Here is a 13,407-nt window from a genome sequence, read left to right as displayed (position 1 = left end):
GGTCTTATGAGGAAAGGCTGAGGGACTTGAGGCTGTTTTCGTTAGAGAGAAGAAGGTTAAGAGGTGACTTAATAGAGACATACAAGATGATCAGAGGATTAGATAGGGTGGACAGTGGGAGCCTTTTTCCTCGGATGGTGATGGCTAGCACGAGGGGACATAGCTTTAAATTGAGGGGTGATAGATATAGGACAGATGTCAGAGGTAGGTTCTTTATTCAGAGAGTTGTAAGGGCGTGGAATGCCCTGCCTGCAAAAGTAGTAGACTCGCCAACTTTAAGGGCATTTAAATGGTCATTGGATAAACATATCGATGATAATGGAATAGTTTAGGCTAGATGGGCTTCATATTGGTTTCACAGGTCGGCGCAACATCGAGGGCCGAAGGGCCTGTACTGCGCTGTAATGTTCTATGTTGTAAGACTCAGTCTTTACCCAAATACCAGAGAATCACAAAAGCTTAACTTGGTGCACCAACAATTCAGCTAAAATTCTGGAGTTCCCAAATGATCTGTTTGTAATTCTCTGGGCTCTCTTTGTGCTGTGTGGGCTGGCAAAAGTTAAATATAAATGCCAGCCAACTGATTGTGACATTTACTTTCCTTTCATTATGCATCAGCCTGAGTAATTATGAGGAGTGTGTCTGTGGGAGGATGTGCACTTCCTGTTTTAAATATAACGTTGACTTTTAGTGCGAAGCTGATCTGTTTCAGAGATCTAGAAAGACCAGCCGACATTTGTAGATCTAGTTGCACTTTCGGGCTATGAGGTTCGACAACTGAAAGGAAGTGGCTAGTCTTTCTATCGAATGATTTCCAAACTCTCTCACTGTCACCCTTACGCCCAAAATACACTTTCATTAGAAAATGGCAGTGAGCTATGTTACAGTTGGCAGAGGGAGACCTTTGTCATTCTTATGTGTCTAACCACAGCACCAAGGAAATCAGGTAGATAAAGGAGCAAGTGAACATTTTAACCCTGCCAGTGCAGCAATTCTTTCTGTATTTAAAAAGAAACAACAGAAAGTGCCTGGAATGTTAGCAAATCAGGAACATCTGTGGAGAGACAATCAGAATTAGCAACATTTCAGGTCAGTGGCCCTTTGGTCAGAACCAGAACAACTTACATGATATGTCAGATTTAAAGCATCTCCAACCGTACTGAAAATAAGACACCAAGAAAAGGAACAAAGGGAAGGTCTGTATTAGGGTGAAGGATAGGAGAGGTTATATAACAAAAAGGATGATAGTGTAAAGCAAAAATGTCTGATAAAAGGGAACAAATAAAGAAAATCAAGATGGATGGACAGGAAGTGAAACAGGAATCACAAAATCATCACCAACAGTGCTAACTGAAAACAAAACCAAAAGTCACAAAACAAAATGAGGACATGTTCCTTCACTGAGATTGATCAGTGTGTGTCCTCTCTTAGACAGTCACACTGAAAGATAGTCCAGCTATGCACCAGATATTGCTGCTTCAATTTATTTCACATAGGACACACAAAAACAATGGACACTTTGATCGCTTTGAGATGAATTCCAATTGCAATCCCAGAAATGAAAGGCCATTGGGCTAATTCATTGCATCAGCCATTCACTTTCAACCATTTTCAATGAACATATTCAAACAGTCAACATTTTTTAATCCCCATTGAGATTTAAATGGATATGCATTTTTATTTTGTCACAAACCATTTCTAATACAGTGAAGCAATTGTGAAAGGCACAATAAAAAAAGTAAATCCTATCCTTTGAAAAGACCGTCCTACAGATATTGTCATGTTAGCTATGAGCCAACAAAATTGCATTAAAACATCTCAGTGATCTCAGCTTTTTCCAGAACACACTATTGCACCCTGTCTGAATTCACATGGGGTTGAAATATACGGTATTGCAGTTGTTTTTTTGAATATCATTTGTCTGTCTAGAAGCAGGACAAAGAAATTCTATTCATGGTGGTAGGATCCTCAAAAAAATTCATCATGTTTTTAAAAAGGCATTAATTTTCCAGCAATGAAACAAAACAGTGCCACAATAAAATTTCACTTTAAGACTTTACCTGTGACAAATAAACCAAAATCAATACCAACTAAGCATTACTTATGATGGAAAAGCACAAGCAAAAACCCAATGCCACATCAATGTTATACAGCACACTCAGCAGATATATTTGCTGGTAGATAAAATCTCAAATTCCTCTCAGCTTTCCAACAGGATCTAAACATTCTGCCCTATGAGGGAAAGACTTTCAGTTTCCTTTTAAAAGAAATCCTTTCACTCAATCTCGAGTACAATCAAGCAGACTTCTGGTACCCTTTAGTGACCCTTGGCTCTTCTCTTCAAATCTCATCTCTACAAGTCTCATCTCTTCAAACCAAAAATCCATTCTTACCAGCATTCTGCTTGTTGGTTAACAAACAGTTTTTCTCTCCACTTGGCGCAAAGGTATTTTTTATTTCTATCTTCCTCTGTGGGTCTTTCTGCCTTTTTAAGTCCAAAAACGCGCATGCAGTAATAAGATCAGCTGCTCCACTTTTGGGAAAGTGGGACATGGGTTTCTAGGGGTTTCTATCTGGGCCTCTGTTCCTGAAACAGTCCATCCTATCTCTGGGCATGGTTCAATGTGATCATTGTTCCCCATTCGAGGGCATTCTGTTTACCTTCAAATGAAGTAGACAGTTTAAAACATAACCGCCTTGTGATCCATTCAGTAACAATGGATTGAAATCAACTGCAGAACATGTAAAAATTGAATAAAGATGTGTGGAAAATGTGAAGTTACAGCACAAGCCAATAACTGGACTATACTTGGATTCACTCCAATTAATAAAACAAGCACAATAACATGTTAGATTTTATATAGCAGAGGTGTGATAGGCCACTGAATGAAGGAATGAACTGCTAGCCTACATCAGCATCCTTGCAAAACAGAGCTGAATTAGACATTAATTTTTAAAATTACATAACATTTATACAAGTTAGAAGTTTTAAGTTCAATGCAAATTCAAAAATCATGATCCCGTGAGGACTGCAAAGAAAATTAACCTCAATACCCTGAAGGATAGTGTGGTTCTATGCCTTCAACTAATTTCCTCCTCCAAATTATTTCAGCTGCATTTTTTAAAGATACAAGAAATCATTCTTCAAACATATATTTTTCAAACTTCCACAAGTTGACATCTTTGCACATTTTCACAAACCTGATTTTCACAACTAACAAAGAAAACCTCTTCTGCTTTGATTCTTAATGCTCCTTCAGTTGGCACCAGTCTCCAGACCTGGGGGAAGCCCAAATGTCAATCATAATTATTATTCTAACTCAAATCATCTGGCCAAGTCCAATACTTCAGAATTACTGCTACTGTCCTGCCAAAATACATATCACGTTGCATCACATGAGCCTTGTTAAATCTGGACTATGAGCTCTCCAGTTCTGTATCTAGCGATGCATTTAAGAAATATACAGAAGAGGGTGACATTTTTAGATAATTTCCATGTGCAATACCATTCCCATAGAGTTAAAAGTGCAAAGGGATTGGGGTTTCCTTGGGATTGAGAACTGTCAACAGACGATTGAGAAAAAAAGCTATTCATCATGGTAGATAGATTTTTTTTCCAATGGTTTACCATCCAGGTGAGACAAACGTGCAGTTCTCTAGAATGTATAAAGGAACTGGAAGCTCCTGTAATGACACGCTTGTATACTCTTTGTTTTGCTTCAGATAATATGAGGTGTGGGGAGGTTAGACAAGCTGCAAGCAACTAACAATGTTCTGTGTTTGGAAGCTATATGAGTAAGACTGGATAAATGCCTATGTATAGTACAGGGTCAAATTGACTCTTTAAACACGTGCAAATAAAACTTTCTTTTTATGGGAGAAACCATGTACTCTGTTAGAAGAGAATTTTTACCTCTGCGGTACTGCAGTAATATTTACCTTGGATACTTTAGAAATGGTGACGGGCTTCTACACTGGACACCCAGCCGACAAAGTAGGAAATGTGATGTATGTGTGTAGGAGTCTGTAGCAGGAATGCAACATGTAATCACATTGTACATCCTGTGTGGGCACTAAGAAGGGGTGGCCAGTCAGCAGGAGTTCTCCGTTTTATAGGACAAAGAAAGATTTGTTCTTTCCTTGGAAAATTGGCTTTCAGTCCTTAACTCAGAGTCAAGAGTTATTATTGTGTCTGAGTTATATATATTATATAGTGCTTCCTTGCTTTGCTTATCGAAAGGCTAAGTACTTCAGATCAAAATTAGGGCGAGCGTTTCTTCCAATTATAAACCTTCTTTATTATTCGTCTTCAAGAATGTAAATGGACTCTGTATGGAGTTCCTGTGCATTGTCTTGATTGGCTACAGCAACAATACCCTCAACGACAAATACATTACATCCCAAGAGATTTCCGATAACTGCAGGATCAGATTCAGTTTTCTGCACAAAATTAGATAACGTGGCGTAAAACAAAAGCATGAAAATGTAAAATACCAAGCAAAAGGCCTAGACAAATGATTCAGACACATGGAAGAGAATCCTATAGGGGCCTAAACAATGTGGGCAATGATGAGATTTGTGCAGAATTGCAGAAGAAATCTGGTGAGGCCTATCTCGACATTGGGAGCACCTTGCTTCATCTGCTTTTTGAGAACACACAACCGAATCGTCATTGCATCTTTTAAGCATTTACTGAGTGGCAGGTTTCTCACTAGGTAGCCGTGATTTGATATTGAGGGGGATTATAGATTGTTAAATGCCTTATTAATACCACAACTCACCTTATTAACATTCAGCTTCGTATCTTACAAAACATGCTGAACAAGCTAGATGTTACAAATTCTGGACATGGAGGTCAACATAGGTATCTGGTGACTTCTGGGGTGGCACAATAACTCAGTGGTTAGCATTACTGCCTCACAGCATCAGGGACCTGGGGTCAATTCCAGCCTTGGGTGACTTTCTGTGTGGAATTTGCACATTCTCCCTGCATCTGCATGGGTTTCATCCCACAGTCCAAAGACATACAGGTCAGGTGGATTTTCCATGCTAAATTGTGCAGGCTAAGTGGATTACCCATGGGAAATACAGGGATAGAATTAGGTCTAGGTGGGATGCTTTTTGGAGGGCCTGGGCCAATTGGCCGGCTTTCACACTGTAAGGATTCTATGATTTTACAATTCAGCTCGTTACTTGCTTCAAAGAATCTCAATTGGGCACCAAAATTTCAGGACACATTCCATGGTCACAGACGACATGTGTCTCATGTGGATGGACATTGGCATTTGATATGAGCCAGCCTGTAAATGTCCTTATGGCATATTCCCTATCCATTACTAGGACACTTCTGCACTTCAGTGCTGCACCAGTAACTATCATTGTAATGCTTCAGCAAGGACACAGTGCTTTCAGGGACACACACCCAGCGTATGGACTGGATCAGGCCACCTCTAGCTCTGTATAATTGCTGTCATAGTGCTCACTCACATCTAGCCTACCTGGATGCACAAATGTCCCTGTGCCGTATTGCCTTGCCTTTTTGCATTTTGCCCCTCAGCCAGAATTATAATGTTTGCATACAACTAATATTGTGCTGTTTACTGCACACACAGAGTCAGGAAGGTTTTCATCGTTGTTAGCAGTCTTCAGTGAAATCAAAGCAGATGCCCTTTGTTCAGGGGTGCCCTGGCACTATTTGTCAAGGACAGCCTTAGATACCAGTCCAGGGGCTTTAACACGGTCAGTCAGCTGCTCAGGATAGGAAAACTCAGGATGCTATCCTGATGTGGGGCATTGGGCAGCCTGGCACCTACCTTGATTCTTTCTGCCCCATTGTGAGCTGTCTTCCCTCTGGAATAAGAGATGACATGGAGGTGCTGGTGTTGGATTGGTGTGGACAAAGTCAGAGGTCACACGACACCAGGTTAGATTCCAACAAGTTTACCTAAAATCACAAGCTTTCGGAGCGCTGTTCCTTCACCTGTGTGTCGTGTGACCACTGGAATAAGAGACGAGCAGGTATTAAAAGAATTGGAAATGGATGGACAGTAATTGTTTTTTGAGCAGGCGGGGAATTGTGGCAACTTAACCTCAGCAGCTGAACATCAGCAGTGGTGGGATGAGGCCCTTAAGTGGGCTTCATTATTTTCTGAAGGTTTCAACTGGATTTCAAAAGGGAAGGCTGCTCATGAGCTTTCCTGTCCCAGACTTAAAGCTGCCATATATTCCCGTCCAATTAAATGCACTCTTTCTTTTCGATTGGTGTAGTTTCGATGGACCAAAGACCCTTTAGGACTCTATTTCCAAACCAACCTTCAAGGGGGGCATTAAATTCGACCACTGTGCTTGCTTAGTAGTCTGGAGCTGATGAAAGCTAACTCTTTTATTTACTGTTGCTTGTGTTATTTTTAATTCTTTTCTTTCTTTTCAATACAACCTCTGTTGACTGATCTGTAAGATGAGGTTCATATGAATCATTATTAAAGCTGAAGTTATTTTTTACAAACGTTTTTGCACTGTGTAACTCTGAACAAATTCACAAGAAAAATCATTCTCAAAGCAAGTCATCTTAGTCTATTTTTCAACAGCAATGAAGTAGCCATCAGCAGGATTTCATTCCAGTTTCTTTAACGGTTATTGATAAAACATGAATGTCTGCCTATAAACCATCACAGAAAATGGCTCCATCTTGGACAATCCTTGCAAAAAAAATCAATAATTCATATACCAAGAATTAAGCAACTTTCAACTCAAGCGAATCTTGGCAAACATATTCAATATAAGTTCAAAATTTTTTATGAATGGAACAGATACTCTTCTGTTCCATGGACTAGTTGCTACTTAATATTTGATACATATAAACAAGGGGAACATTATCTCCTACAATTGTTCCATTGAAAAATTAGGAAGCCTGGCAACTAAACACTGTACTATTTCAAAGAACAACGCTTTACAGGCTTAATAAGCAAAGGTCTTTCCCACGTAAAATAGCTTTTAAGGGTGTGGGGTCTTCATGGTTTTAAAATTGACTTCAGAGTTTAAATAGTGAAATATTAGTCAATGAAATGGTAAATGTTGACATAATCAGCAGCTACCACTTCATTCCGCTGCCTCATTCTGTCGTTTAATAGAATTATTTTCCAAGGCCTCAGTATGACCTTTGTTGCAAGTTGTCAGAAAGGTTGACTTGTGTCGATAGGGTTGTACAGGTTCCCGTGGTGAGAGATGTCATACAAGACAACTTTAAACAGTAATATTATTATTGAATATTATTTCATCCAGTTAAAAAAGATTTGCTCAGCATTCCCATCAATTAAACATTGCGTACATTCAAGAATGATGGGACCTGATGAATGTACTGAGATACATTTTAAACTTTTTTTTTTAACTTTTTAAGGTGTTTTTTAACTTGTTTTATTCACTCATGGGACATGGTGTCACTGGCTGGCCATCATTTATTGCCGTTCACTAGCTGCCCTTGAACTGAGTGGCTTGCTAGTCTATTTCAGAGGGCAGTTGAGAGTCAACTACATTGCTGTGGGTCTGGAGTCACACATAGCCCAGGCTAGATGAGGATGAAGGACATTAGTGAACCAATTGGGTTTTTTCAACAATCAACAATGGTTTCATGGTTATCAGTACATTCTTAATTCCAGATTATTATTGAATTCAAATTCCACCAGCTGCCATGGCAAGATTCAAACCCCCCAGAACATTAGCTGAGTTTTTGGATTAATAGTCCAGTGATAATACCACTAGACCATTGCCTCCCACATTACACACACAGCTTTTTTAGGGGAGGAGTGAGAAGTGTGGAAATGCAATAGTCATAGGCGATTCAATTGTAAGGGAAAAAAAACAGGCATTTATTGCCAGTGCTAAGATCAAGGAAGTCTCAGAGCGGCTACAGGACATGGTGGAGGGGGAGGCTGAACAGCCAGTCGTGGCGGTATACATTGGTTCCAATTGACATGGATTTAAAAAAAGGGATAAGGTCATAAAGGCAGAATACAGGGAGCAAGCTGAAAAGTAGGACCCCAAAGCTAGTAATCTCAGGATTGCTATCAGTGCCATGTGCCAGTCAGAGTAGAAATAGCAGGATATATCAGATGAACCCAGGGCTAAAGAGATGGTGTGAGGGAAGGGTTTCAGTTTCCTGGGGCTTCAGGACTCGTTCTGGAGGAGTTGGGACCGATACAACTGGGCAGGTTACACCTGGACAGAACTGGGACTGATGCCCCAAGTTTGCTGGAGTGGTAAATTGGGAGGGGGCTGTGGAAAACTATGTAAGGAGTCAGAGGGAAGGGAATCAAGGACAAGGACAAATGACAGAAAGGGGAAATAAGAGAAGTGACAGGCAGAGGAATCAAAGGCCAGAATCAAAAGAGGCCACTGTACAAAAAATGTGGGAATGGGACAAGGAACGTTAAAAAGACAAGCCTTCAAGTATTCAAGATGAAGTGGATGAATAAATCATGCAAATAGATGTACATGGCTATGACATAGTGAGAATTATGGAGACATGGCTGCAGGGTGCTCAGGATGGGAATTGAACATCCAGGGGTATTCAGTATTTGGGAAGGATAGACAGAAAGGAAATGAGAGTGGAGTTGCATTACTGGTTAAAGAGGATATAAATACAATACGGAGGAAAAATATTACCTCAGACAATGTAGAATTGATATGGGTAGAAATGAGAAATAGCAGGCGGCAAAAATATTAGTGAGAGTGGCATATTGACTACCGAACTGTGGTGGTGATGTTGAGAATGGCATTAACCAGGAAGTCAGAGATGCATGCAGTAAACAAACGTTTGTAATTATGAGTGACTTTAATCTGCATATAGATTGGATGAATCAAATTTGTCACAATTACATTGAGGAGGAATTCCTAGAATGTAAACAGGATTGTTTTCCTGACCAATACATTGAGGAACCAAGTAAGGAACAGGCCATCTTAGATAGGGTACTACACAATGAGAAAAGAATAATTGGTAATGTAGTTGTGAGAGACCCCTGGGGATAAGTGACCTTAATGTGATAGAATTCTTCATCAAGATAGAGAGTGCGGTAGTTGAACCTGAGACTAGGGTCCTGAATCTTAAGGGAAACTGTGATGGTCTCAGGCATGAGTTGGCTACGATGGATTGAGAAATGGCATTGAAAGGAATGACGGTGGATAGACAATGGCAAACATTCAAAGACCAAAAGGATAAATTACAAAAATTTCTGTCTGGTACAAGAATGCAAAGAAAACAGTGGCCAAACCATGACTTACAAGGGAAATCAAAGATAGCATTAGATGCAAAAAAGAGGCATACAAATTGGGAAGAAAAGTACAATTGAACCAAGGATTGGGAACAGTTTAGAAGTCAGTTAAGGAGGATCAAGGGATTGAGTAATAAGTGGAAAATAGAGCAAGCTTTTAGGGAAAAGTTTCTTTAGGTATATACAAAACTAATGCATCTTATAGTCAGAAATGGTGGAAGTTATAATGGAGAATGAAGAAATGGCTGACAAACTAAATTCAAACTTCGCTTCTGTCTTCACAAAGGACGTCACAAATAAAGTACCAGAAATGATGGGGAACACATGGTTTAGTGAGAGGTAGAATGGAAGCAAATATCTATTACTCACAAAATAGTATTGGAGAAAGTGGTGGGATTGAAGGTTGATAAATGCTGATAAATATTCTACATCTACTTAAGGAAGTGGCCCTAGAAATAGTAGATGTATTGGTGGCCATCTTCCAAGATTTCCTAGACTCGAGAACAGTTCCACAGATTGGAGGGTGGCTAATGTAACCCCACTATTTAAAAAGGGAGGTAGAGAGAAAACAGAATTATAGACCAGTGAGTCTGACATCCATGGTGGGAAAGTTGCTAGAGTCCATTATTAAGGATTTTATAAGAAAGCATTTAGAAAGCAGTGGTAGAATCAGATACAGTCAGCATGGATTTACAAAAGGTAAATCATACTTGACAAATCTACTGGAATTCTTTGAGGAATTAATTAATAGAGTTGATCAGGAGGAGCCAGTGCATGTGGTTTATTTGGATTTTCAGAAGGGTTTCAATGAAGTCCCACATGAGAAATTAATGAGTAAATTAAAACACATTGGATTAGCATGAGTGTGTTGAGATGGATAGATAAATTCGTTAGCAAACAGGAAACAAATAAATGGGTCTTTTTCTGGCAGGCTAGTGGTGTAACGCAGGTTTGGTACTGGGGGCCCAGCTATTCACAATATATGTTAATAATTTAGATGAAGGCAATTAATCACACTATCTCAAAATTTGCAGATAACACAAAGTTGGATGGAAGGGTGAACTGTGAGGAGAATACAAAGATGTTGTGGTGTGATTTGGATTGGCTGAGCGAGTTGGCAAATGCACGCAGATGCAGTATATTATTGGATAAATGTGAGGTTAACCACATTGGTAGCAAAAACAAGAAGACTGACTATTATTTGAATGGCTGTAAATTAAGAGTGGGGAATATTCAATGAGACCTGGGTGTCCTTGTACACCAAAGCTGAAAGTAAGCATGCAGGTGCAGCAGGCAGTAAAGGAGGCACGGTGAGAGGATTCGAGTACAAGAACAGGGATGTATTGCTGCAATTTGCTGGGCATTGGCGAGGCCACACGTGGAATATTGTGTGCAGTTTTGGTCTCCTTATCTGAAGACGGATGTTCTTGCTGTAGGGGAGCATAATGAAGGTTTACCATTTTGATTCCTGCAAAGGCAACTGTGTTGCATAACGAGGATTGAATTGGTTAGGATTGTATTCCCTGGAATTTAGAAGAACAGAGGGTATCTCACAGAAACCTACAAAATTCTAAAGGACTAGACAAGTCAGATGCAGGAAGGATGTTCCCGATGGTAGGGGAATCCAGAACTCGGGGTCATAGTTTGACGATAAGGGATAAACCTTTTAGGATTGAATTGAAGAGAAATTTCTTCACCCAGAGAGTAGTAAGTGTGTGGAACTCACTGCCACAGAAAATAGTAGAGGGAAAAACATGATGTGTTTTCAAGAAGAAGACAAATATAGTTCTTGTTGTGAAAGGGATCAAGGAATATTAGGTGAGGGTAGGATTAGAGTATTGAGTTCGATGATCAGCCATGATCAAATCAAATGGTGGAGCAGGCTCGAGGAGTTGAATGGCTATTCTTGCTCCTGCTCCAATCTTCTATGTTTCTATGCTTCTACTGAGTGCAGCAGCATAGGAAAGGCTTAGCAATACCCTGAACATTATTCCAACATGTGCTCATCTACATTAACTTGAATTTCAAGTGCAACAAAAAAAAACATACAGCTAGCAGAGTAATGTTTGTGACCTTTACTTCCACTAACTACTGGTATAGACAGTGGTAAGTTTATCAAGTAGCAGCACAACCAGTATATCAAAATAATACTTAGCAAGGGATTAGTAACAGACTCCATGATTCATTGAGCTGCCTTCTCATGCTCTGCTCAGGTTGCTGATGTGTTCTTGTTGACCATAGTCAATCTCCTTTGCTCTTGGTTGTGTTGAGGGTCACAAGACTCTACTTCTTATAGCCTTGTTGAGGCTTGTGCCATATTAAGGGACTGAACAGTTAACCCTTGAGTAAGGTAAAAGCTTATCTTTGCCAACCTGATTAGTTTATTGTCATTTTATGATTGACCTGATGACTTTACTGTTGTTTTGATATTGCCCATTTCTGTTTGGAAACCTACACATCTTTTATACATAGTGTTATTGTTTATTAAGCAGGAGACCCTTTACCTGTGCACTGCAGGTAAATTACTATCTCACTCTGAATGTTAGAATCTAGCTAACCAGCAAGCCAATCAAAAGGAGTCAGAATAAGGAAGGGCTCTCCTGCTCTGAGCATGGCCAGTGAGCCACCAGTAAAAGGGAGCAGAACAGTAGGAATTCAACTAAACTACATAGCCAAGAATCCTGAAAGCAACTGCTTAACTATCAATGTTCCACTACCAGCTCTTCACAAACAACCTGAATATACCAATTACCAAATTGTTTAAGCTAAGAGGAAAGGGTGATTTTGGGGGTTGTGGGTTAGAAGAAGGGCTGTTGCTGCAGGAGGAGACCCAGGAATCCATTTTTTGGGAGTCAGGGCTGAAGGTGAGGGGGTAAGGAGGATGATGATTCTGAAGGGGAGGGCAACAGTATTTGAAAGGGGGACAACGGTAAAGCATTGATGGGAATGAGGTCGAGCGGGAAGGTGTTTGTCCAGAGTTAGGAGCATCCTGGCTTCAAGGGAGGGACAGGGTATGCCCACACTTGACATAATCACCTCATATGCCAGGGGCTGGGTGGGATAAAGGTGGGCAGGCCCAGGTTCCTGCAGATGGGTTTGGTGGGGACCCGCGGAGGTGTGAAGTAGATGGTATTCATGGGAAGGGCTATCAGGAAGGGGAGCTGGATGTTTGGGATCTCACTGACGTGGAGACAGAGTTCGGAAGCCAATGGCTGAGGACCCCTCACTGTTACCGTCCATCGTGCTGGAAATCGAAACCACGCAGAGGGAAGTAAAATGGCACCTGGAGTGGAGGGAGCCTGCTCCTGCTGTGGAGTCCATTCGTGTTGGAGGTTTGACTAGACAATCCTGGGCAGGCAAGTCTGGATTGTCCAGAAATGCTGAGGATCTTCTTACCAGAGGCATGTGTGTCCTCCTCAACTAGAACTCTTAAGGGTTGGAGGGGTCAGGCAGGGTGGGTGTGGAGGGCCTGGCCAGCTCTAGAGGTGTCCTGAGGGGACAGTGTGTGAACTTTCTCCTCTAGCTGACTGCCCATTGGCACTCCACTGCTTCCTTTTGAGGAGGGGGCATCTGGAGCGCACACCAGGTTACCTGCCTCTCCTGCTGCCATGCCTTCAGTCCGGATGCCCAGTGGCTGAGGTGATGGAGTGCAGGTCTTTGCCCCCTCCAGCAGCCCCTGAGGGGTCTGGACTTGGCTGTCTCCCTGGCAGCTGCCAACATGCCCATGAGGTCAGACAGACAGACAATCATATGACTCCCTGCCCTGCTGTAGCTCCTGGGTACTGAGAACCGTTGTGTCCCACATCCCTGCCTGCTGCTCCTCCCTGTGCCTGGGGACAAATTCCCTGATTGCTGAGACCACCAGGAGGCGCCTCTCCTGCCTGGGCCTGAGCAGGAGCCTGGCCCCCCGAGTGCCAGCGGCCTGGGCCATTACTTCCTCGGCCAGTTGTGGAGTTGTCAGAGTGAGGGGCTCACCAGATTGTGAACCCGCACAGACTAACACTAACATTCCCACTGAGGAGTCAGTATCTGAGCTGGTGGCGGGTATAATGAGGCCACATTGCTGATGCTTCCTCGGAGTTCTCAGTACTATCAGTGAAGTCAAGGATATGGCTTAGGGAGGAGCCAGTTATTTCACAGC

Source organism: Rhincodon typus, chromosome 10 (assembly GCF_021869965.1).
Source record: "Rhincodon typus isolate 14 chromosome 10, sRhiTyp1.1, whole genome shotgun sequence".
NCBI lineage: Eukaryota > Metazoa > Chordata > Chondrichthyes > Orectolobiformes > Rhincodontidae > Rhincodon > Rhincodon typus.
The sequence above is the reverse complement of the archived record's forward strand: the minus strand, read 5'-3'. Positions refer to the sequence as shown.